The sequence below is a fragment of the Schistocerca cancellata genome, chromosome 4 (assembly GCF_023864275.1).
Source record: "Schistocerca cancellata isolate TAMUIC-IGC-003103 chromosome 4, iqSchCanc2.1, whole genome shotgun sequence".
Classification (NCBI taxonomy): Eukaryota; Metazoa; Arthropoda; class Insecta; order Orthoptera; family Acrididae; genus Schistocerca; species Schistocerca cancellata.
Window position 1 is genome coordinate 511,551,937 of NC_064629.1, and position 26,928 is coordinate 511,578,864.

The 26,928-nt window shown below is 38.6% G+C and overlaps 1 protein-coding gene across 1 annotated transcript in view; it reads left to right on the plus strand.

Moving 5' to 3' along the window:
- Positions 1-373: 373 nt before the first annotated feature.
- The window catches only part of LOC126183195 (calcyphosin-like protein), a 343,308-nt gene continuing 316,753 nt past the window's right edge, over positions 374-26,928 (plus strand). The window contains exon 1 of the mRNA XM_049924949.1: positions 374-506. The gene's annotated coding sequence lies outside the window, so the exon portion shown is untranslated. The remainder of the gene's footprint in view (positions 507-26,928) is intronic.

A 26,928-nucleotide genomic window follows, 5' to 3' on the forward strand; every position in this document is an offset into this window, starting at 1 on the left:
AGTGTTATGTCTATATTCACCTCGATGTCAACGAGACGTGAAACTGATATCTCCCTTTGTTCTTATTTTTCTTATTGTTTCTCTAAAGCGCTTTTGATATGTTGCAACCGAGGATAAAGTACAAAAAAGTTATATACTCGAATTCCATGATTCATACCTTCTTCGATGCGCGGCAACGTTTATTTTTACAGAATATACACATTAAGTCATAGGAATAGGATTCCCCGACTTCCTTTATTGCACAGGCAAAAGCACTGGTGCGCAACTTCCGTAATTAATCAGTAATGAGGGCGGCTATTGGACAGCACGCGCGACCAATCAGAGAGGGCGGCGGTTGTTATGGTGACAGGGCGGCCGCCAGTGTCACTCGGCGCTTCGCCTTAGACGCCAACAGGTACGCTACGAGGGCGCACGTCGCTGTCAGCCGGCTCGTGTTTCAGAACACTCCAGGCATATTTCTGTGCTCCGGGGCCATTCGCAGCTCTTTCTTTGAATTGCTTCTACGGGTAAGTGACAGTTAATTTCTGTTATAAATGTCTATGTTTAAATCGTACTGGTTCAGTATTTGTCGGCACTAAAATACGTCGTACATTCGTGTAGGAATGATGAGAAGTGTTTGACGGAGGCAGTCTGACAGTTGTTTTTGAAACTGTCGGATTCTGGAGTCTGTACTGTTGTAGCAAGGCTATTTATCTTTTTGACCATTCTTTGGGTTAATTATTGTTTGTGACTATGAGCGCTTTCCCTGAAGTTTCTGTACAGTAGGTACTTGTTCAGTCTTGTCTGCTTTGTTACATATTATTGCCTTTAGCCATTAATATTTTTCTCCTATAATGCGTTTTTCAATGAGAACTGCTTTGGTGTAACTGCCTTTTGTAAGGAAATTAAATGTATTTGGCTGTTGTTGAAGTTGCTCTATATTATACACGGGGCAAAAACAAGTTTCTTCAGTTGTGTTAAATTTTGTGGCGGCACTTTCTTCTATATTAACGACTACTGAAGTATTTCGTTATTGCAATTAACTAATGTCAAAAAATAAAAATAAGTTTCCCAGTACTGACATTATATATTCCTATTCATTTCGCTCCATCTGTAATGCATTAGAGATAATGTACGTTGCAGTTACATTGTTAAACACTACCTCAACCTTACGTTTCTTTTTTGCGCCTGACTAAAACTGTCTTTGACGCTTTAAATTTCATGTGGCATAATGAATGGAGTTATCCACGTCTAAGTTGATGCTCGGGACTTTTCTGCTCTCTCTTTCCTTCCCTTCCTACGTAACCATCCTTTCTTTAAAAGAAGTATTGCAACAATGCAAGTATTTCTTCGAGTATATAGTTATGTTACAGCAGTCATATTGAGAATAAGTAACAACGGTGCTCCGTTTTAAGCTCTTAATGTTTTATGCTAACTGATTATACCGGAAACCACCAATGTAAGAATGTTGCATTGCCCAGAATGCACCAGTTAATATCTTTCGATATACCACTGTACGACTGCGTTCTAAAACTAAAAACGATTGTTAACCGAGGGTATTAATTCACAGTGTCCATATTATTGTTGTTGCACAACCTATGGAAGTCGGAAGAACACGGCGATTCATTTCTAGAAGCGCGCAGTTAAAGCAAGAAGAGTTCTGTATTAAATTACAGTTCTTCAGTTTCTCCTTCGTTATTTTCTCACAAAGAAAGAAAGAATTATGGTTCTTTGTGAGCAAACGACGTTCGTGCAAGGTCCTCCTGAAAGTATAATCTTTGCTCTGAGTCAGTCATCCTAAAGGGAAATTCTACGAAAGGGAGTAAATTCTCACCAGCTGAAAGCATTGTTTACGCAGCGTTGTATTATTTGACTAAATGACTTAAGAACAAGTCGTAGATACCCCTATAATTGATAATGTATATGTCTGCTCATTTGATTCATTTAGGAGTCTCAGTCAAATAAGAGAACATTTCACTGGCACCTTTTTTTCTTGTGGTTGTTTCGTTTTTTGCCGCTTATTGTTACGTGTAGCCAACGAGACCACGCCACTGGTATGTTCTGGAATGGGACCACACTCTGTGTTGTGGAGTCCCCTGGAAAGACTATCTACATATTAAATCACCTTTTTCTCTTATACTGTTATAGTATAACGTTGACTGGATGGTGTAAGATAAATAAGACGGTTTAAGTGCATACTGCGCTTCGTTTGCTCCTAGAGACACTGACTTCTTTATTGTTTGTGTAAGGATGGCAGTTGTGGTTGGTATATGCTTTTCCATTTTACACACAGGTTGAGGTACCTATCGCTTTTATCTCAGATGTCTTTTGATGCCAGCGAGATACTGAAAATCTACTTTCACTTTAAAGAATAGTCACAAGGTAGCCTATTCGTAAAGAGACCCCAGCGTGTTTTCTTAACATTATTGACCACCGATACTTAGACTTCGGCACCTCATTTTTCAAATGAAATTATACTATTGTTTGGTTGCTCAACAGTAACGCTCATTGAGACAAATTCAAAAATATTGCTATTTTTAACATATGACAGTGAATTACAGAATAAATATGCATTTAAAATTTGCACTTTCCTCTGTTTTTGTGCTTTTCCTACATTGCGTTCTACACAGTAGCTTTACAATACTAACAGTGGTCACTTCTACTAGCCTTTAGAAAATTGACGTATCAGTTAAAATTATTAGTTTACGCACAATGTACGATTTGTCTGCAGTCTCTGAGTTTACTATTACGGTTAATGTATTGTTTGGCTTTAATTATTGTTAAGTATGTTCTGTTTAATTGCTTCATATTCTACTATCGTGTAATTACCTTCTTCTGCAACGATGTAAAAAATATAATCTTAAATTAAACGAAAATTCTATCTACGTTTAACGTATGCTTTGCCTTGCCACGAAAACAGCACCTTTGTACACATCGCATGTAGTGACGGTACCATCTCAAATAACTTGTGACGCTTTCGTGTGTTGATGAACGTTGCTGTTCTTCATGATATAGTACCGATGTGCTAACTATCACAAGAAAAGAAGTATTTTAGCTCTCCCTCGAGGCGAATACCGGGCTAGGTCCTTAGAAAAGGACACGTCTCTTCTAATTTGTGTTGCGTCTCCAATGACCTCATCGTCAACGAGCTGTTAAATCCTAATCTTCGTGCTTTCCTTCATTTCACGGAAGTTCAAATCACTCAGAGTAACAATAACTATGGAGCGACCGGTGTTCGCAGCAGCAGGGAGAACGTCGATAATGCGATTTATGTATACCAGGTTGTGAAGAATTGGTTCCGTCACGTATAATTTCATAAAAATATCAGTGAAATTTTACTGACTGGATAATGAAAATTTATACAGGTGAAAGTAGTGTAGCTTATTGATAGCCTCGATAAAGCGTTAGATCTCTAATCAAAAAGTGTAAAATTACCTCAGTTTAAAAGTATTCGAGGTAAAACTAATTGAAAAACTTGATTTAGGTTACCAGAATGAAGAAGAATGGAAGGAATTCAAAATTTATCCTGTTACTGTGAGCTACCAAGAAACACAGAGATCTTCACTACTACAAATCATTTAGTACGATAATCGGTGAACATAAATGGAAAATTCACTGTTCGTGATTTTCACTTTCATTTCAACTAGCTGTTAAAAAAAATAAACTGTAGTATTTTATTTAACTGTATCCATTATATGAATAGTAACACTTAGCCATTTTGCGAAAGAAAATGCAAAGGAGTGAGGACGCTCGAAAGAAAGTATTGTCTGAGTGATAAAATTATTCTAAATCATATGATCGTTCGGAAGTTTTGAGTATGTTCATTGTACTGCAAGACGGATTTTCAGGTCTAGTGACACAATTAATTACGTCCATTTAGAAACACAGCTTTTCCATCTACATGCGGGATTTTTTCCGGAGGAAAGATAAGGTCTTGGCAGTATGGAAATTATGTTGCGTCGATCAATACGAGTGTTTATTTGCCTTGGAATTTTCATTCTGTGAACCAAGTACTGCAGGGTGGTTATCTCGAACGGCCTATCTCCCGAACATGCGAGGGGAGATAGCAGCGCCAACGCAGCTGTTCATTGTGTTCTCTTTGCTAGTTGGGAAATAATTTGGCAGTATGCATTACTACAGTCATGTTTTGCATTAGATTTAGACTCAAGGTTCTAGGCGCTGCAGTCTGGAACCGCGAGACCGCTACGGTCGCAGGTTCGAATCCTGCCTCGGGCATGGACGTGTGTGATGTCCTTAGGTTAGTTAGGTTTAACTAGTTCTAAGTTCTAGGGGACTAATGACCTCAGAAGTTGAGTTCCATAGTGCTCAGAGCCATTTGAACCATTTTTAGACTCAAGGTTCCACATGGACCTCCTCGTGGGAAAAGAAACTGACAACCACACTTGTCCGCAGCTCGTGGTCGTGCGGTAGCGTTCTCGCCTCCCATGCCCGAGTACCCGGGTTCGATTCCCCGCGGGGTCAGGGATTTTCTCTGCCTCGTGATGACTGGGTGTTGTGTGATGTCCTTAGGTTAGTTAGGTTTAAGTAGTTCTAAGTTCTAGGGGACTGATGACCATAGATGTTAAGTCCCATAGTGCTCAGAGCCATTTGAGCCACAACCACACTTGTAGACACATCCATAATCCCCATATATCCCTATAAAATCGACGCCGGTAACTGATATGTTAGTTCTTTCAGAAGATTTCGGAACATTTATGCGCCACATCTTATCTCAGTTAAGCAACGCTCATTATTAATGATGGGAGGTTAAAGTCATTTAACAGAAATATAATAAATGAATTCACCAATGCCATTCTTACATATGATTCCTTAGCTGAACAAGAAATTTGTGTTACTTATCGAACGAAACGCACTAACCTGTCTCTTGTCCTGTGAAACGAAAGCCCAGATGATGATGGCAAAGACTGGCTTACGATTTCATTGTGGCAAGTATTTATCTTCTGTGTACAGAATCTCGAAGTATCCTGTTCGGTATAGTTTTCTCATGGTTATTACTATTAAATAAATACCTCTTGATGGACAGTTGCACAATCCTTTAGGTATTATCTATTGTCTGCAATTTACTTTAAAAGAATGTTCCTCTTAAGCTCATCGTTGCCGGTTGAATTTCGCTACCACAATGTATACCCTAGTATATCACGTTCCCCTGTAATTTGTAAGTTATAAACAGTGGTGGCTGCTCTGTAAGAGCACAGGAACCCGTGAACACTCTAACTTTCGACACCTTGCGGATTCTTTTTTTTTTTTTTTTTTTTTTTTTTTTTTTTTTTTAATGTTGCTAAACGTAACACAGATGCTGCAATCTGAAAGATATGGCACTTAAATATACCGCGCTACTGCTCCTCTAGACTCCGTGAAACTTGGCATCAGGATCGCTAGTACACCTCCAGTTGTGCACGTTTTAAGGTGCTTTTGCACGTGCACAACTCGCGTGACGTAATTGCCTTAAGGGCAAAATACGAAGGTAAGTCAATTATTATCCACAAAGTAGTTATAAAATTTTATTCTAATCGAATAGGAAACTTACAAGAACATCAATTTTCGACATAGTCTCCTTGCGTTTCAACGCATTTGGTACGTTGTTGTACAAGCTTCCTGATGCCCTCATAAAAGAAGGTTCTCTGTTGAGCTGCGAGCCAGGAATGCACCACTTCTTTCCCTGCTTCGTCCGAGGCAAATCGACGGCCCCTTAATACCTGTTTGAGTGGACCAAACAAGTGATAGTCAGAAGGAGCAAGATTGGGAGTATATGGAGGATGATTCAGTACTTCAAATTTGAGTTTCTGGAGCGTTTCAGCAGTGTGGGCAGCAGAGTACGGACGGGGACTGTCGTGCAACAACACAACACCTTTTGAGAGCAAGCCTCGGCGTTTGCTTCGAATTGCAGGCTTTTAGCCTGGCAGTAAGCATTTCACTGTAACGTACGCTGTTTGTTGTTGTGCCCCTTTCCCCATAATGTTCCAGTACTGGACCTTGTGCGTCCCCCCCCCCCCCCCCCCAAAAAAAAACAGTAAGCATCAGTTTCCTGCGGACAGTTGGGTCTTGAACTTTTTCTTCCACGGCGATATGGATGTTTCCATTCCATACTCTGCCGTTTACTTTCCGGCTCGTAATGATGGATGCATGTTTCGTCACCAGTAATGATCCTGTCTAAAAAGTTGTCCCCTTTGTTACCACAGCGATCCAAATGTTTGGTGCAGATGTCCAAACGCGTTTTTTATGCAACCGTGTGGGTTGTTTTGGGACTCATCTTGCTCAAACTTTATGAAACCCAAGTTTGTTGTGGATGATTTCGTAGGCAGAACCGTGACTAATTTGCAGACGATGTGCCACTTCGTCAATAGTTAATCGTCCGTCTAAGAGAATCATTTCATGTGAACGCTCAATGGTTTTTTCATTTGTGGCGGTAAACGGTCGTCCAGCTCCTTCATCGTGCGTAACACTTGTGCGGCAATTTCGGAATTTTTCAATCCATTCGTAGACACTCCGTTGTGGCAAAACACTGGTCAACTACTGTACCGAAAGTCTTCGATGAATTTCGGTCCCTGATACGCATTCCGACCACAAAAAAGGATCTCTGAACGTTGCTCTTCTTTGGTGCAAATAGACAGTGGAGCAGCCATGATTAACAGCACGGCAGCGATAACGAAACTAACCTAGAAAATTGAAAATTGCAAAGATATAACAACAAATAAACAAAGCATGCATCATCAACATAAAACGGCAGTACTACCAAAATAAACAAAAATATAACTAAATTGCGGATAGTAATTGACTTAGCCGGCCGAAGTGGCCGAGCGGTTCTAGGCGCTACAGTCTGGAACCGCGTGACCACTACGGTCGCAGGTTCGAATCCTGATTCGGGCATGGATGTGTGTGATGTCCTTAGGTTAGTTAGGTTTAAGTAGTTCTAAGTTCTAGGGGATTGATGACCTCAGCAGTTAAGTCCCATAGTGCTCAGAGTCATTTGAACCAATAATTGACTTACCCTCGTACATACGGATTTGATGAACAACGTGCATGGGTCACGACGTGCACAGCTAGCTCTTGCTACTCAACTAGAAGGTTAAATCAGTGCCACCAAGTGGTAGCATACTGTGGCAGACTTTTGTGCCCGTTCGCTCGGATATAAACCCTGCTAGATGATAGCACACTGCTTAGATACGCTAATTCACACACTATATAATAAAATTAGGTCGGACTTCAGTATATGTTTAAGTTGTACTGATAGTAAACCTACTTTGCGGGTATCTGAATGAGTTATGGAATATTAAATTATGGATTTTATTGTACAGTAATCCATTTGAGGCGCTGAGAATCATAAGGTCCCATAGCACATCACCGTCGACTGTGAGACTGTAGCATTCATTCATGCTTCTGAAATGTGTTGATCTTATGGTGAGTCAGGTTTATCTGTACTGTAGGCCCACATTATATATATATGAAAATTCACGAAAATCTGTGTAACTAGTTTCTCTGATATTCACTTAAATGTTGGATCGACTGCAGTGTGCTTTAGGACCTTTATGGATCTCAGCACCTCATTTCTATTCTAGTCAAGTGAAGGCAAAGGTCCCGATTTCGAGTCTCGGTTCAACACACAGCTTTAATCTGCTAGGAAGTTTCATATCAGTGCACAATCCGTTACAGAGTGAAAATCTCATTCTGGGAACAAAGAGGTAAATTACCAGAAAAAGTTAGCCGCAAAGGAACTAGGGCCTCCGAGAACAGATCCTTTGATTGACAGAGTGACGAAATCAAATACTCGTGACTACAAGCGAACATTTAACAAGGAGGTGTACAGTTGGCACAAGCTGTTATGTGGATGCAGCGTAAGAATATCTGATTTTCAGCCCGAAAATAAATTCGACAGTTAAAACATCTGTTAGGGATTTTGTACATTTATCAAAAAAATAGGAAAGCACAAAAACTCACCACAAAAATGTGAAATGGAGGGTTGCGAAAGCTTACACATTATTTCGTTATTGCCCGAACCTGTACTTAATTATGGATAAAACAACAAAATTCTACAAAAACGATTATTTCTTTTGTCAGCTAAGTTATGCGCATTATTATTATTATTATTATTATTATTATTATTACTGTTGTTATCTCCCCCCCCCCCCCCCCATGAACCATAGACCTTGCCGTTGGTGGGGACGCTTGCGTACCTCAGCGATACAGATAGCCGTACCACAACGGAGGGGTATCTGTCGAGAGGCCAGACAAACGTATGTTTCCTGAAGAGGGGCAGCAGCCTTTTCAGTAGTTGCAGGGGCAACAGTCTGGATGATTGACTGATCTGGCCTTGTAACACTAACCAAAACGGCCTTGCTGTGCTGGTACTGCAAATGGCTGAAAGCAATGGGAAACTACAGCCGTAATTTTTCCCGAGGGCATGCAGCTTTACTGTATGTATATGATGGCGTCCTCTTGGGTAAAATATTCTGGAGGTAAAATAGTCCCCCATTCGGATCTTCGGGCGGGGACTACTCATGAGTTCGTCATTATCAGGAGAAAGAAAACTGGCATTCTACGGATCAGAGCGTGAAATGTCAGATCCCTTAATCGGGCAGGTAGATTAGAAAATTTAAAAAGGGAAATGGATAGGTTAAAGTTAGATATAGTGGGAATTAGCGAAGTTCGGTGGCAGGAGGAACAAGACTTTTGGTCAGGTGAATACAGGATTATAAAAACATGGACGATAAACAACTTGGACAAGAAGAGAATAGAAGCTTTCGAAATGTGGTGCTACAGAAGAATACTGAAGATTAGATGGGTAGATCACGTAACTAATGAGGAGGTATTGAATAGGATTGGGGAGAAGAGGAGTTTGTGGCACAACTTGACTAGAAGAAGGGATCGGTTGGTAGGACACGTTCTGAGGCATCAAGGGATCACCAATTTAGTATTAGAGGGTAGCGTGGAGGGTAAAAATCGTAGAGGGAGACCAAGAGATGAATACACTAAGCAGATACAGAAGGATGTAGGCTGCAGTACGTACTGGGAGATGAAGAAGCTTGCACAGGATAGAGTAGCATGGAGAGCTGCATCAAACCAGTCTCAGGACTGAAGACAACAACAACAACTGTTGTTATTATTATTGGCAGTGCCCGTAGTTGTATAAATTTGTTCATAAGCATAATTGTTATACAGCAGATGCTATTAATTTCACACACTCAAATTTATGTGAATCTAAAAATTTGTGAACATCCAGGATGAATACTCAGGAGCCGCCACTAGTTGTAAACAACTTTTTCGTAATAGTATCACATGAATATGCCTAAGGGTAATTAATCTACGTTCTGAGTGCTAAATCGTGCTTCATATTTTGTGGTATTGGTGCTAAATTAGATGTTCGTAATGGCCTTATACCATGTAATAGTCCCATGTTAATGTTAACTATAGCCTAGAGCAAGTCTTCACATCACGTATTTTGTGGATTCCCTTCTCTATGGCAGCCAGCAGAGCCCACAACGTGTATTACTCCAGAAACACATAATTAAACGTGAATACGAGAGATAGAGAGGGGGGGGGGGCAGGGAAGAGTGGAGGGCAGGGGATGGGAGGGAGAGGTGAAAGGAGAGGAAATAATAACAAATAACTTTGCGTGAATTTATATCCTAATATAGTGGATGAACTCAAAAATACGTTACATATAAGAATCCAGAATTTTTTAAAAATTCGTTTGTGCGAAGATAATACGAAATTAAAGGAAACCTGGACAGAAGTTTGCGAGTTTATTTGCGTTAACAACTCCACTTAAGAGGACGATTTCTTTTCTCTCATGAAAATTTTTAGATCCTGTTACTGTTGAGTCCGCCCCGATACCTGAGTGGTCAGCGCGGCGGAATGTCACGCCAAGAGGCCCGGGTTCGATTCCCGGCTGGGTCGGAGATTTTCTCTGCTAATGGACTGGGTGTTGTGTTGTCCTCATTCTCATTTCATTATCATCAATGGAAGGCAACGGGAAACAACCATTGGAATCGCTTCCCTAAACGCTCATGCGGTGGACATCCCTGACGAGGCTTCCCGCATGACACGACCTGCCGTAAGGCAGTACACAAAGTTAGTTTGTGTTGAATCCATCATGGGCGCAAAAGAACTCTACATACACTGGTACAGTTAAGACGACTTCAAACATGATGTAATCCGTCATTTTGATAGCGCCACTTTAAAAAAAAGTTCTGAAGCAGGCCTGAGGACGTTCATAACAATTGAGATACTTTGTAACTGGCAGTTGAGAACGTCTGAAAAGTTAATGGAAGCAAATCACAGTGAAATTTTATGAACTGGACGACAAATGCCACGTGTACTCTACGTAAAAATAACACATACTAATAAATAAATAAAATGTGTGTTCGTCAGCGAGAAGAGTGGCTAAGAACTATATCATAGTGCCTGTTGGGGGCAGGCTCTTTGTTTGCATGAAATAATTCAAAAGATGCCCGGGAAATGATAAGTGCGGTGGCAGGACAGAACGCCGACTTTATTTCCGGCTCCCCGGCGTGCGCACCACACCACTCGGTTCGGCCGAATGCCAGGAAGCTGCAGTCAGGGGAAAATCTTCGCACTGGAGCTTGCCGGTTCGATAATGCCTTGGCATCAAGCCCGGTCGTTGTCTAGGGAGGTCACTTTTCGCAGAAACCCACTGTTGTAGATATTCTATGAATGTTTATGCTTAACAGTAAAACTATCTGTGCTATCTGTTTTCCTTGAAACACACCCTCCGTGATATTCACCGTGCACCACCGCCAATAAACGTCTGCTTCATTTTAGTGGAACCCTACAGTCATGTCGATTCTACTCGTAGTTTTGTCATACGGAACAAGGAGATAACATTTAAAAACTGAGGTAATTGACGAAAAATATGAAAATTACTAGCTCCACCGCGCGATCTTATCCGCAGTTAAACAATTATTTGTAAGAAAAATGACAGGATATGTATTTATTCCAGTCTTCCATTCTTTCCAGATCGTAACTAATACGTCTACCAGATTGGACTGAAATCGTTCCAGGGGCTTAGAATCAGCTATTTACCCGTGGCTTTGCCCGCGTACACACATGTCAAATACATTTCACATTTGTTTAACTTAGTATGACGTCGTATCGTCTGTACTATGTGTCGCACAATGGTACAACTTTTCACGTACATCCAGTGGTACATTTGGCTACTATCAGCGCAATGTGTTTTGAATAGAGCTAGCAGTAAAGAAGCAATAAATTTAAACGTCGTTTATGTTGCCGCAGTTTTTCAGGTATCTCAGTGATTGTGACGTCATATCTCTTGAACTATGTGTCGTGTAGTGACATATTTTTGTAGGCACATTCAGCCACGTATGCGTATACTGTCAGCGAAATGTATTGCAAATATAGTTAGTAGCAAAGAAGTAATAAATTTAAAAGGCATACATGCTGCAACAGTTTTTATCAGCTCTGTGTTTATGACGTCATATCGCCCGAGCTATGAATCGTACAATGATATAATTTCGCTGGTACATACAGTGATATACACTGATAAGCCAAAACATTATGACCACTACCACCGTGACGGTAGACGCCGCCTGGTGGCGTTGCGGGCACGTGACGCGGTAACGAAAGTATGTAAGCGGAGCCGACACGGACGGGGGATCACCCTAGCGAAGTATGAGCTGCAAATGTGGAAAACCGTTGAGATAAGCGACTTTGACAAAGGGCAGATTATTATTATGCAGAGCCTGTGAACGAGTATCTCGAAAACGGCGAAGCTAGTCGTATGTTCACGTGCTACTGTCGTGAGCATCTAAGGAAAGAGGTAGGACAGTGAAACTACCACTAGGCGCCAAACTGTTGGACGTCCACGGTTCCTCACAGAACGTGGTGTTCGGAGGCTTGTCTACTCCTTAAAGTAGGATAGGTGGTGATCTGTGGCATCAATGCCAAAAGAACATAATACTGGTGCACGCACAAGTGTTCTGGGGCACACCATTGTAGAACACAGAGCTCTGCAACAGACCACCCCTACGTGTTCACTTGTTGACCCAACGACATCGTCAATTATGATTGCAATGGGCACGGGAAATCGGCATTCGATCGTCGATCAAAGGAAATGTGTCGGCTCTTCGGATGAGTCACATTTTTGCTACAATAGATCGATGGTCGTCTCCACAAACGCCGTCATCGAGGTGAACGGCTGCTGGAAATGCGCAGCGCGCCTCGGACGCAAGCTGGTGGTAGCTGTATTATGCTATGCTAGGCAAACCACATGCATCCCTTTAGGCTTGATGTCTGCCCCGACGGCGATGTCATCTTTGAGTTGTATAATTGTCCATGTGTCGGAGCCAAAACCGTACTACAGCGGTTTGAGGAGCATTGTAGTGAACTGACGTTGATGTCTCGGTGACCACGAAACCTATATGGGGTCATTATCGGGCGCCGTCATCGCAAATCAGCGGCCCATTATTTACGCGAATTGCATGACCTATGCGTAGACATCTAATGCCACAAACCTACCAACAAACTTTCGGATCCCTGATACATAGAAACAGTGATGTATTTCGTTCCAAAGTCGGACAAACAAGCTATTAAGCAGGTGGTCATGATGTCTCGGCTCATCGGTGTAAGTGAATACTGTCTGCAAAATACATCGCGAATACAGTTACAAGTAAAGAAGTGTGGCGGTTTTACTGCATGAACAGCAAACAAGTTGTTAACGGTAAACTTTTTGTTTCTTTCATAATTTTGCTTGATTTGTGAGCGAAAAAAGTTTCATAAAAGTGTAAAGTTCGTTGCAAGTCACTAAGTGTTCTCATTCTCAAATACTGGATAAATAAAGTCTGGGCATTCGCGCGTCGTGATCTGCGCTTATTTACACCCCCACCCCGATCCCTTTGATAGATAGCGTACATATTAATTCAGGGTATAAGCTATCTCCATTCCAAATATCATCTAAATCCGTCGAGCGGCTTTAGGTTGAAGAAGTAACAAATATACCATTTCATACACACACACACACACATAAACTTACAAACTTTCGCATTTATAAAATAAAGGGCAATTCTTTTATTCAGGTCCGATCTGTCGCGAAATGGAAACCACGGTGAAAATCAAAAATGATTTATTTGCAACAGTTACTACACCTTCCAGCTACTTTTCTGCATAGTCGTCGCTACGACGACATTAGTCGTATCGTTGTACCAATTTCCCAATACCCTCGTCATAGAACGCAGCCGCCTGTCCTTTCCGCTAATTCTCTGCGCTGGTCTGCAGCTTATTGTGTGTGTCAAAATGTTGTCAAAACCTGCGGTTCATGTCAGGAGAGACGAAACTCAGAGGGAACCAAATTCGGGCTGCAGGGTGGGTGATCAAACACTTCCCATCGAAATCGCTGCAGGAGCGTCTTCATTGGCCCTACAGAGTGAGGCCGAGAAATGTCATGAAGCAGGAAATGACAGATGCGTTATGTGGAATGCATAAAATCAGGTGTAATCTTTCAGCAGGCACTCATACTTTGCGGAAGACACTATTTTCTAGGCATCTTTAAATGCTCACTGTGATGTCAAAATCGAAAAGAGCGACGTGAGGCGATCGACGAGCATACTAGAGACCGTGACCAACACATCTGTGCAAAGCTTCATCGGAGTTTCACCGTGGTTTCCATCTCGCGGCCCATAGGATCTTAATAAACAAGTTACCCTCGTATGTAATACTAGGAAACGTATTACCGAGTGTCCTGGCAGGTAAACTAATCCATTATTTTGCTCAGTTTTTGGGTGAGTTGAGCTGACCGTCATCGTCTAGTGTGTGAACCATGATTTTAGACGTGCACACTACCTGGACTGTCAAGTTGAGGAGTCCAGACAGTAATCACATCTAAGATTACAGCATATACTCAAAACTTTAAAATGCTTTTATTAGCTCATTGTTACAGTTAATGTTACATTTACAGTCTGTATTAAGGAAACTGAGTTAGGTAAGAGCCGGCCGGAGTGGCCGAGCGGTTAAAGGCGCTACAGTCTGGAACCGCACGACCGCTACGGTCGCAGGTTCGAATCCTGCCTCGGGCATGGATGTGTGTGATGTCCTTAGGTTAGTTAGGTTTAAGTAGTTCTAAGTTCTAGGGGACTTATGACCACAGCAGTTGAGTCCCATAGTGCTCAGAGCCATTTGAACCAGTTAGGTAAGAAGAGTGCAGATTTACGTATAACAACAATACATAAATAAATACTCGTAACACTCGGCGAAGACAGTTAGCCCATTTTTCAAAATATATCGCTGAATAATCGCATCGTTCACTGAGCTGGACATACTTACGCTACAGGTTACTACAATTGCAACAAATGGAAAGATAAAAAATAACGAAATTTTACTTAATTGTGCGCTCATGTGGAAGTAAGGTACATACATAATTAAAGTTGCAGGTGATTTGGAGGCATACAGAGTGAGAAATTTAGTACCCAGAAGAGCTGTCAGCTCTGGCAGCGACAATGGCTCAGTTAAGTTGGGTATCGAGTCGAACTGAGCTTGGATGACAGATACAGCTACGTCATTACATGCTCCTCTACCTCGATACCAGAGTTTATCAGTCATATTGGCTGACGACTGTTGAGGTTTCAGTGTGCAAGATCCCATGCTGAAGTATCTCAATCTAGCTAGCGAGTCCGTGGAAGATGGCATAAGAGGCGTACAGTATGACTGGCCTGCTTTTCCTTCCAAAATTTGCAGAGATTACGACAATCCACCCTTGAATTATCTCACTGAGTCTTCACCTACTCGCCTTGGAAGGCCTCGTGATTAACGTCCCTCTCATAAGCTGTAGCAGCGCCATCGAACACTCTAGAAAGAGGAGTTCTACATCCTGCAATTTTAAGTGACGATGAGGGTAGTTACATTACTTGAAATACACCTATGGATGACATTATGACGTTTTTATTTGCAGAAAAGCTTTAAACTGATAATAATGAAACAATATATAACTTATTAACTCAAAAACTAGCACTTCTCGAGAGCGTGATCTTACAAGATTTTCTCGGAAGACGACTTGCGAGATGGCGCGCAGTCGAGATCTTGTACTTAACCATGTTATTTTAAACTGCGGGCAACCGCATCCAAATTTCCACATTTTGAATGAAATGATCCGCACTGGCTGTAGAATACTTTTTATTAAAAGTGACGACCACTTTCCTGCTTGTGGCACGATCACCTGAGGATGCGTTTTCAATTGACGCGAAACTGGTCGTCACTTTTAATAAAAGTATTCTACAGTCAGCGCGCATCATTTCATTCAAAATCTCGTACTTAACAATCGTGAAACATCGTAGCTGTTCGTACAATTTCGTTAACTTAAAAATTAATTTGTTTATTCAAATGAATAATTTCTTGCTTAGTAATATTGGTGTAAGAAAGTACTTATGACCGGTAGGCTTCTCCTAATACCTATAGTAGAAAAAATGGCTTTTATTAGTAAATATTTATTTTAAAAAATCACTCGTTTCGCTCCAGAATGGCTAGGGTTTGCCTACGTAAAGTGTGCTGATATACCTGTCTTTCTTACGGCCAGCAACTGCCCCTCACCCCACCATCTGCTGGAAGCGCCACATGGTCCTGCGGTTATTCAGCAAGCGTGAGCACTGAAATCGTACGCCCTGCAATTGCGTTCTGCAGTACTACTTGAGTTCACTGAATGTTACTGATATCTGCAGACACGACATAAATGCAAATTTGGAAAATAAGATGTAGTCCAGAAATGAGGGATACCTTACAAGTGCCTCGGTAAACCAAGACCAGATGTTTACAATGGGTGAGAGATCTACAGAACATGATGGCCAAGTCAACAGGTCAGAATGCCATAGGCAACCTTCGGTCTTGTATTAGCTTCATGGAGAAAACTGCTATGGAGACCTCCTGGATATGGTACTCTTATGGGACTTGGCACTTCAGAAAGATAACGCCTGCTATTCAAGTTACCGGCAATACGAACCAGAAGTGATTTTCTGTGGGGAATCGTGCGTTATCGATACCACGCCGCACCAATCCACGTCTAGAAGTTGGCAGCAATCCATGTGACTGCACCGCAAATCAGCAGCCGGTTCCGAGACAAACCCTCCTGTGCCCAGGTGGCCAGCGCCACCACGGAGACGACTCAAAGAACGCCGCACCGACCTCTTCAGTCTAGTCTGTCAGTTCAGCTCTGTCTGTCTAGTCTAAGCGTTGTCTCTCAGCCTCTGTTGCTAATGTGGATATCAGACTCGTCCTAGCTCAAGGACTTGTATTATGTATTGATCTGGACTTGCATTGGGAAACCATGTTAAGTTAAATAAGTCTATTAAACACTAACGTGGGCATATTATTATTTTGCTCCCTATATCAGTATCCATCAGGGTGGCCAAATAGTTTGTGCACTCAATGGCAATCCATACCATCACACCATGTGCTGGGCCTTAAGACGATGACGAATGCTATCTGGCAACGTTTGTTATCCTTAGAGTCTCCACACATGGATCGTGATGTACGTAGAACTAGGACTCCTGTGCCCAGTGTAGTTGTTGGCGCTTCACTGACAGCACTGTCCACTCCAGTCGACATTGCGCTGTCTGTGTAGAGACTGGTCTTTCTGCAAAACAGCTAATCTCCTGGCTTAAAGTAAATGTCGTGGCTGAAAAATGCTGCATGGAAGAGCAAACAGTATTTCTACCCTATCGGACACTAATCGGGTAGGGCCATTGAGATCCTGCATATCGTCGGTTACAGTTCTCCTCTCCTATTGTTTCCATATTCGCTTCACAGTCGTGGGATCCCGACCAATGAGGGTAACAATATCGCAGAACAATAAAATACAGTCTCTAGTGAGCATTATCCAGCCATCGTAGAATTCTGACACGAACTGATAAACGTTTCTCCTTCTTACATGAGACATAACACAATCTTGTGGCAAGGAACTGCTTTCAAGTGCCATTTCTAAATTAGAAGTCCGCTGCATAATCTTTTGTTGTAGATGGGAATAACGCCATCTACATTCCGTATACTTGGTACCATAGTACTGAAATGTTAATCATTTGCATATACAAGTAAGTAGTGCACTTCGTGCTGCCTCAGTGGTCCTGCAATTTTAAAGACTTGCAGTAGAAATTTCTGTATGTAAATAAGGCTCAATGTGGATCGTGGTGCCTGTATGTTGTCGATGAAGTGACTCGGTCGGCTTATCTGCTGCTACATGAACTTTCCCCCAAATACAGCTTCTGAGGCATACACGTAGTCCTCTATTTTTGTATCTCAGAGATCAGCATTAATATTTTTGTCACACTTAGTAATACAGAACTTACCGTTTGAGAATGGCCTGACGCCGAAACCAATAATGGAAAAATAATAAAAAGTATCACTGCTACAATGGAATCACGATTTTGTCGACAAGATTGTAATATCAGAAAGTTCATCCTCTGTGAAAATGGGTAAACATGCAGGATGCCGCAAAGCTGCAGTCATAAGGCAATCATAAGGCACAGACTGTAAAAGAAAACAAACTCATTAATTGTATGATGGTGTGTTCTGATACATGTGTTAATGTGTTGGATGCACAACAGGGGTCATTTATAGACGGCAACCCATCATTCTTTCAAGAATATTTTTGAAAATTTGTTTGTTTTAATTGATGTTCCTTGTAATCCCTCAACATATAGTGGACGTTCTTCAGAAGGAAAGTAGTTTGTTGTACATCAAATTAATTATTTTATTTTATGAATTTTACTCTCCTACTTGTATAAAGGATGACAGTGATCTATTAAATCTCATAGCGAATCAGGTGCCTTTCCAGTTGTTTATTTACATCTTACGAGAATGACGTGTTAAAGCAGTTAGATTACTGATAACACTTATCAGTCTGGCACAACTGTACTCTTTATTGAGAAGTCAGAAGCACTGTGAAAGCTACATCCCAGTACTAAGTTGAAGGAAAGAGCATTCCCTAATGCCAAACACTTTCAGATGGGCATACTGCAAATTTTGTACCACAAACAAAATAAATACGCAAAATAATATTATTTCTTACATAGAGTGTAATTATATACCATACTATCTGTGAAGACAGAAGATCATCTGAAGTCAGCAGAAGTGTTCAAAACTTTAAATCAACTATTACTGAATGGCTTGAAGATGAAGTTCTCTTTGATCAAGAAAAAACAGAAATCCAGAGACTGATGGTCTTAATGATGATGAACCTACATCTTCTAGTATCAAAGTTGATACAAGCAGTGAAGAGTTAGATTATACAGACTACAGAATTGCTGATTTCCTTATTGGTCATGATGCAACTGAATAGAGCAAATCAGTGCCCTCAGTGAGTAGGATACGAGCAAACAGTATCATGAAAATTCCACCTTGTCCAGTACAAGGGAGAGTAACTAAACAGAAAGGAAAATCCACTCAAAATGATGTTTTCCGTGACCTCAGGACTTTTATAATCATTATTTTCGTCCAAAAGACACTTTAACAGTTGTATGTTGTGTGTCCAAAAAGAACAAATGTGTGATGTTACTACGTCTCTGCAAAACAGCAACACTGTACATGAAAGACGTAAAAACAACATTATTGCATAATGAATGCACATTAAACTGGAAGAGATTGTACTTTGTCTTATGGACAAAAGTATTGGATGTAGTAGCAAAAAATATCTTGTGCTTATTTTTGCAGCATCATCCCACCAGAAGGAAGGTATATCTGATAAAAACACAACTTTTCTCATAGTGAGAGGAGATTCAAAAAGCCATGCCTCCAATACAAAGTTCTACAAGCCACTGCACATTGTGGAATTAGTAGCCAGCTGACCAAGATCGCTGCAACTGGAAGATCACCAAAAGGAAGATGCTTCATGTGCCCACATCTACAAGACATGAAAGCAGTGAATTATTTTGAAAATGCACAAAAATATATAAAAATAACATTATTTGTCAACAGTGCTACTTTTAATGAGTAAATATTCTGGTGTGTATAAGTGAAATTGACCATTAGTTGTTCAACTCTAGAAAATTATAACATAATTTGTGATACTGTGTTTCATATTACATTAAAATAAAAGTCACAATGTCATAATAAAAACTTTCTTTTACATTCTGTATCACCATACATTCAATATTTTCTTTAATACCGACATTTAGTACTTATTTTAAAGTAGAGAAGTTAACAGACCCCTCTCACACATTTTGCTAGTCTAGCCACTCACACATTCATTGGTTAACATATTTCACTTGTAGCGAACACAGCTTTAACAAAGCAGAGACATTAAATTTATTATGAGCATACTCTGGACACTGTAAAACGGCATGGTAGTCATCTAAGGTTCCTGATATGGTGTCAGGAAAGTTTTCTTGCCTCACCTATTTTGTACCGAGTGAGGTGGCACAGTGGTTAGCATACTGGACTCGCATGCAAGTGGGTCGACATTTCAAATTCCTGTTCAACCTTCTATGTCGGATTTTACCTGGTTCCACTAGATCACTTACACCAAATGCAAGCATGGTTCCTGTGAAAACTGAATTCTTTCCCAATTTTTGGCCCAATACAAGTTTGTACTCCATTTATAAGCATCTAGTTGTTGACAGAACGTTAAACCCCAACCTCTTCTTACTATGAAGTCTCTGTCCATAAGTCTTCGTGAGGTACACAGAAGTAAAATGTATGTTCCACCCCAAGTTCGAAAATGAAGCACTTTTATATGATTGCAAGCCGATTTTTTAGATAGACGTTTTTGATCTAAATCAATCAGTCCAGTAAAAATAGGTCCATAATTCGCCTGAAAATAACGATCACATTTTGAAAATCTTATCTTAATGTAAAATCAACATTTATTTATATAACTAATGATGAAATATATGTAATTAGTGATAATGGTAAATGAAATATATTTTTATTCATTATAAATGAATTAAATGGCATAAATAAACAGTATCGAATATCAGGTGAAATTAATAAGATCATCCACAACATTTGTAGAAAATTATCAATAAACAGTCAGTATATAATCCATAATTAAAATATAGAACATAAATCTTAAACTTTGATGACAAATTTATGTTCATTTAATATCATCATTTTGTTTTTAGTGATTATACAACACAATTCAAAATCACTACTAAATTTTTTACTAAAACCCTTTTCATTTTAGTGATTACATGTTTCAGTCATTGCAATATCAACATCACTATAAATCGAGTTTAACAGTTCATTATCATAATTAAAAATATTATTAGGTTTTATTACTGTAAAATATTTTGTAATGACACATTATACAAATATCAGATTAATTTTTTCAGTTATATACAAACATAATATCATTTTCAGCCATTTTGTATATTATCTTACTACTTGGATGATAATGATTAATTAAATATACACAACTAATGATATTGATTAATTAAATATATACAACTAGTAATAATGATTAATTAAATTTATAGACTAATGATAATGAAAAATGAAATCATACAACTAATGATCATGTTATCTACAGTAAACTATAATTTCGTAGTGGTAATGTATTTCATCCATAATTTATTATGTGCCTTTCATCATCATATGTGCTCAATGCTATTTTATTTAGTTTCACTGTACATATTTCATGTTTATAGTTTTTAATTAAATTCATTGATCTAAGTACACTGAAATGTCAAAGAACTTGGTATAGGCATGCTTAGTTAAATACAGAGATATGTAACAGGCAGAATACAGTGCTGTGGTCAGCAACACCTATATAAGGCAAGAAGTGCCTGGTGCAATTGATAAACCAGTTACAGCTGCGATAATAGCAGGTTATCAAGATTTAAGTGAGTTTGAACATGGTGTTATAGTTAATGCAGAAGTGATAGGACACATCATCTCTGAGGTAGCGACGAAGCAGGGATTTTCCCGTACAACCGTTTCATGAGTGTACTATGAATATCAGGAATCTGGTAAAACATCAACTCTCTGGCATCGCTGCGACTGGAAAAAGATCCTGCAAGAACAGGACGACTGTAGAGAATCATTCAACGTGACAAAAGTGCAACCATTCTAAAAATTGCAGCAGATTTCAGTACTGGGCAATGAAGAAGTGTCAGTGTGAAAAGCATTCAAAGAAACATTAGTGATATGGGCTTTTTGAGCTGAAGGCCCACTCGTGTACCCTTGATGACTGCACAACATAAAACTTTACACTTCACCTGGGCCCAACATTGGACTGTTGATGCCTGGAAACATAGTACCTGGTCAGACGAGTCTCATTTCAAATTGTATCGAGCAGATGGACATGTAAGGGTATGGAGACAACCTCATAAATCCATGAACTATGCATGTCAGCAGTGGACTATTCAAGCTGGTGGAGGCTCTGTAATGGTTTGGGGCGTGTGCAGTTGGAACTATATGGGATCCCTGATATGTGTAGATTTGACTCTGACAGATGACACATACGTAAGCATCCTGTCTGACCACCTGTGTACATTCATGTACACTATTCATTCCGACGGACTTGCATAATCCCAGCAGGACAATGCGACACCCCACATGTCCAGAATTGCTACTGAGTGGCTCCAATAATACTGTTCTTAGTTTAAACTTTTCTGATGGCTACCAAACTGCCTGACATGCACATTATTGAGCATACTTGGGATGCCTTGCAACATACTCTTCAGAAGAGATCTCCACCCCATCGTACTCTTAAGGATTTATGGACAGTTCTGCCATATTCATGGTGTCAATTCCCTCTGGCACTACTTCAGACATTAGCTGAGTCCATGCCACATTGTGTTGTGGCAATTCTGTATGCTTGCGGGGGCCCTACATGACATTAGGCAGGTGTACCAGTTTCTTTGGCTCTTCAGTGTTATTCACTATTGTTGAATCAGCATGACTTATAGTCAGTAAAGGTGAACCTATTTTTCGCTACCACTTTTTTATCAAGTTTTGATTTTTTACATTCGTCATTTCCAACAATATATGCATACATTTTAACTCTTAGTTCAACGAATTTTAACTTTATTTTTTATTTGCACACATCCTTCATTTTTCCTAACACTTTTTTTATTAACTTGTGGTGTCTCATACACATTCTTAGCTGGATAGTAATATGTATTAAATTCATCAAGCATATTCTTCATATCTACATATATACACTACTGGCCATTAAAATTGCTACACCAAGAAGAAATGCAGATGACAAACAGGTATTAATTGGACAAATATATTATACTAGAACTGACATGTGATTACATTTTCACGCAATTTGAGTGCATAGATCCTGAGAAATCAGTACCCAGAACAACCACCTCTGGCCATAATAACGGCCTTGAGACGCCTGTGGCATTGAATCAAACAGAGCTTGGATGGCGTGTACAGGTACAGCTGCCCATGCAGCTTCAACACGATACCACAGTTGATCAAGAATAGTGACTGGCGTATTGTGATGAGCCAGTTGCTCGGCTACCATTGACCAGATGTTTTCAATTGGTGAGAAATCTGGAGAATGTACTGGCCAGGGCAGCATTCGAACATTTTCTGTATCCAGAAAGGCCCGTACAGGACCTGCAACATGCAGTCGTGCATTACCCTGCTGCAATGTAAGGTTTCACAGGGATCAAATGAAGGGTAGAGCTACGGGTAGTAACACATCTGAAATGTAACGTCCACTGTTCAAAGTGCCGTTAATGCAAACAAGAGGTGACCGAGACGTGTAACGAATGGCACCCCATACCATCACACTGGGTGATACACCAGTATGGCAATGACGAATACATGCTTCCAATGTGCGGTCACCGTCATGTCGCCAAACACAGATATGTCCATCATGATGCTGTAAACAGAACCTGGATTCATCCAAAAAAATGGCGTTTTGCCATTCGCGCACACAGGTTTGTCGTTGAGTACATCAGCACAGGTGCACCTGTCTGTGATGCAGCATCAAGGGTAACCGCAGCCAATGTTCTTCGAGCTGATAGTCCATGCTGCTGCAAACGTCATCGAACTGTTTGTGCAGATGGTTGTGGTCTTGCAAACGTCCCCACCTGTTGACTCAATGTTGATCCAGACATGGCTGTACAATCCGTTACAGCCATGCGGATAAGATGTCTGACATCTCGAATGCTAGTGATATGAGGCCGTTGGGATCCATCACGGCGTTCCGTATTACCCTCCTGAACCCACCGATTCCATATTCTGCTAACAGTCATTGGATCTCGACCAACGCTAGCAGTAAGGTCGCGATACTATAAACCGCAATAGCGATAGGCTACAATCCAACCTTTATCAAAGTCAGAAACATGATGGTACGCATTTCTCCTCCTTACATGAGGCATCATAATAACGTTTCACCAGGCAACGCTGGTCAACTGCTGTTTGTGTATGAGAAATCGATTGGAAACTTTCCTCATATCAGCGCGTTGTAGGTGTCGCCATCGGCGCCAACCATGTGTGAATGCTTTGAAACGCTAATTATTTGCATATCACAGCATCTTCTTCCTGTTGGTTAAATTTCGCGTCTGAAGCCTGTCATCTTCGTGGTGTAGGAATTTTAATGGCCATTAGTGTACCATTACATGTTACATTGTATATGTAGCTATCTGTATGCTGATAACACTGTTCAGTATTTGTGTTATATTTACTCGTCATTACATTATAATTGAAATTGTATCTTAATTCCTTTGCTATGTCTAATATACACATGCCACCAGTTTTATTCATATGAATTGCTACTAAATTTTCATTAAATATTGTCGTATGATAGATATCTGGCTTAGCTATTACTTTACCACACTTCTTATCATGTGATACAATCTTCACGTTGACATAATTTATATATTTTTCACTGTTTTACCACTTACACTGCAATTATTTAGATTATAGAAATCTTTTTCAAATGCATTATTGCTTTCATTCTCATTTCTGTATTTTTATCTATATATGTTTTTGTAACCAATTATGTTGATGAAATTTTAATATTACATGTATTTAAGTAAATTTAATCCTAATTTTATTCGTTGTTTAGAATTTCTTTAATGTTGCACATATTTATGTATATTGTTTAATGTAGTTAATAGTTTATTTTTATTTTTTGGTGCCAGTGATAGTCTTTATGATTAACGTGTATTTCGTATGTATATTCCAAATCAATTTAAAACATGTATCCAATATCTCAATTATAGACAATTTTCATAACATCAGTATCTAAATTACACCCACCATACAGTAAAATTGACTCATAGCCCAACCATAGATATTTTTTTATTTAAAAACGTCAGGTAGTTTGGTTCCTTGTTTGGATTGTAATGTTACAAATATTTATTATTTGCTTCTACATATCTCTTAAAACATTGTGCTGTGCCACCTCTTATTCCTTTTTGTACCATAATATTGTATAATGTAATTGTGTAATAATTCATGTGGTAGTTTTGTCATTTGCAACATTGCATCCCATGCTATTCCAGGTGCAGTATAATACCAAGCTGGATCAAGATTATATGATTCGAAACATGTGGATTTGAAAAATTTCATATACATCTGCTGATAATAACACATCACCTTTCAGATATAAATCATCATATTCACCTGTATATTTTATACCTGACACAATCCATATTAATTTTCCATGTTCATAGTTATCATAACCAATATCACATTCATTCAGTTTGCTATAGAATTCTTTTTTAGATTGTAAGTGTGTTTCATTAAATCGTTGCAACCATCCATATAATCATAAGGTTATAGACCTATTCTAATAACCAGATCCATATTATAATCAATAAAGAATTGTTTAATATTAATCATTTGTTCTTTTGATATTTTTGATAATAATTTCTCTAATAATGATGGCATGAATATAAATGAATCAATAAATCTCATTTTAACCTATTTGTATACCGAAGCTTATATATTTTTATTCATTATTTGGAATCAAATCTACTTGCTTTTCATCATAACCAAGTTCCCTCAAAAACAAAAATGAATTATATATGATTTACAGTTGGGTAGTCATGTTAATGCACCTTTTTATCATTTGGTGTATATGATGATTCACATAGTGAATACTGTTTACATTTCGAGTAGACTGGTTATTGTTCACATGTTAATATTTTCATCGGTACAGTTTGTGGGTATATAGTTCCAACCTCTTCTGCTACTTTTTTGATACAATCATGAAAGTTTTTAGCTGCAACTGTATGTCTAAATATCACTGAATCTCTGTGACACTCATGAATATATTTTACATAGTAACACTTGGTTCATATTTTTGATATTTCATCATATATGATTAATTTGAATTTGAAGTAGTTGCATCCATTTTCAAAAGCAAACTTTCAAAATCAGCATAAATAGCAAATGGAACAGTCCCATTGTATTCTGAATGTTTGTGAAACCTTTATTTTAAGCTTTATTAGGTGTTGTAATTTTAAGTGCTTCGTTGTGAATATTCAGATTCTTTTCTGAAGTAAACTGTTGTGTACACAGTTTACATGAGTATATGTTTTGTTTTCTGAAGCTGAAATAAATGAGACCAGTTTTTAATCCAACAATAGTGTGATTTATTGCCATCTTTTAAGAAGAGTAGATGTATGTGAATTTTCGTTTCACATTTTGTAATTTTTAATGGATATATTACATATATTTCATCATAAGCAAATACATTAATCAATACATCTATTTAACATTCAATATAGGAATATCACTAATTTTAACTTGGTACTCTATATGATGAGTTTGCTTTCTCTTCATTCTGTATGTTTTTCATGATTACTATTTCCATTAGGATTTTTATTTCTAGGTACAACTGGATATAATGTAAATACTATTGAGCAAAAAAACATGTTTCATCATTATTTTTAATATTGCATTTATCTTTCTTATTGGGACTGGTAGTTCTATATATGATGAAACACAAAGTGGTGAATATTTATGAATACCTAGTCGTAACCTTTAAAATTTAGGTTTTTAGCTACATTTCTGAGTTCAATTAATATTGGAATAGGATTGTAATTTAATACATGATTTATTAATTAAATTTTATTTGTTTTAGGAAAATTACCTTTATTCTGTGTTATTTTAGCAGCTTGTCTAAATTGATTAATGTTAGACTTCTCAGATTTATGTGTTCCATATAAATAGGACGAAAACTATAAAGAATTTTTTTAATCTGTTATTGAATTATTATATAGAGATATATCTTTTATTGATCTGTATACTCTTAAGAATATTGATGATATAACAACTCAATATGTGATGTCTCCTTTATGGATATAACTGTTATTAAGAATATTTAGTAGATGTGATTTTACAAACAGATGTAGATGTATCATTCATATAGGTAATATTTAAAAGTTGTAACTTCACATTTAGATATGATTATATGTGTCTATTTAATGGCTGTAATTTAACAAGTAGATACAACTAGATGAGTAGTTGTGATTTCACAATCAGATGTATCTTTTTCTGTGGATGATACTTGAGAGCATTTATTAACAACTAGATATAATCACATGTATCTTTTCATACAGATAATAATTATTAAGAATTTTAAGTAGTTTTCATTTCACAATTAGATGTAAGTTTTTATATAATAGTTACAGCTGTAATTAACAAATAGATACAATCAGATGTATTTTTTTTATGGATAAAAAGTTTTTAGTAGATTTTATTTCACTATCAGATGTATCTTTTTCTAGAGATATTATTAATAGCATTAATTAACAAGTAGACAGTATCAGATGAGAAGTTTTATTTCATAATTAAATAAAATCAGGAGTACCTTTTTATTCATATAAGAACTCAATTATTTTCATAGCTAGATACAGAAGAATCTTTTGAGATATAGAATAGTTCTTAAGAATTTTTAGTATCGTCGAGATTATTATTAAGTAATGTTGTGACATGTAGTTTGACCATACACTAACTACATATCTACAACATTCATACATAAATTTTCATAAAATTTTATCT